The sequence below is a fragment of the Nerophis lumbriciformis genome, linkage group LG25 (genome assembly GCF_033978685.3).
Source record: "Nerophis lumbriciformis linkage group LG25, RoL_Nlum_v2.1, whole genome shotgun sequence".
In the NCBI taxonomy this organism is placed as follows: domain Eukaryota; kingdom Metazoa; phylum Chordata; class Actinopteri; order Syngnathiformes; family Syngnathidae; genus Nerophis; species Nerophis lumbriciformis.
Window position 1 is genome coordinate 25,423,379 of NC_084572.2, and position 924 is coordinate 25,424,302.

The following is a 924-nucleotide window of genomic DNA, read 5'->3' on the forward strand; positions in this document are numbered from 1 at the left end:
ACACTCTGCAACCTTGTGGAGAGCCTTCCCAGAAGAGTTGAAGCTGTAATAGCTGTAAAAGGTGGACCCACATCATATTGAACCCTATGGGTTAGGAATGGGATGGCACTTCAAGTTCATATGTGAGTCAAGGCCGGTGGCCAAATACTTTTAGCAATATAGTGTATTTCCAACAGCCTGCTCTGGCACCTCTATTGTTGTTGAAAAAAAATAAGCTAACACGGAACAATGAATTGAGAGCCACAGACACATCGTTTAACAATAACCATTTTAATCACACACCACGCGAGTGTTAAAACGTGTGACAGAGTGCTGGGCGCTAGGAGAACCGTTAAATTATACATGACGGGTACAAAGTGTGTGTGTGTGTGTGTGTCAGAAAAAGAAGGCTAGTAGTTCTGCAGGGGTCAATGCTCAGCCACCTTCAAATGTTTGACAGTTTCTGAGCGGTTGAACAAACACACAAGTAAAATGTCTTACCTGTACAAAATCCAGCAGTAAAAAAATGACAACCATACGTACGTGGCGATTTTCTGCACGCATGCTCGTGTGAAATGAGAACACAGTGGACTTAAGCTGCGGGACGAGGAGCATTAGTAAGTAAAAACAACAACCAATAATTTAAGTAAAGAAGTGCCACACACACACTTTCACCAACTTTTAACAGTGAGATCCTTCTTTTTTCTTTTAAAGCTGTCACCTACATGTTTGTGCCGTCTTCTCCCACGACGACGTTCCTTCAGACACGGTGTGTATTTTCTGTGTGCAAAAAGAGGCGACAGACGAGAAGCGTTGTGCTGATTTCTCCGTGTCGCGCCTCACGCTCGTCTACAAGGGTCTCTGCGGCGCACGACTCGAGCGTGGAGGTGCCAAGTGTGTGTGTGTGTGTGTGTGTTGTGAGAGCATGGTGACACTCAAGCATGA

At 45.0% G+C, this 924-nt stretch overlaps 1 protein-coding gene across 7 annotated transcripts in view; it reads right to left on the minus strand.

The window, feature by feature from the left end:
* Nucleotides 1-254: 254 nt before the first annotated feature.
* The window catches only part of LOC133621737 (protein sidekick-1-like), a 782,002-nt gene continuing 781,332 nt past the window's right edge, over nt 255-924 (minus strand). For all 7 annotated transcript variants that reach the window (XM_061984042.1, XM_061984041.1, XM_061984043.2 and 4 more), the window contains one exon: nt 255-924. This exon is cut by the window's right edge and continues 469 nt beyond it. The gene's annotated coding sequence lies outside the window, so the exon portion shown is untranslated.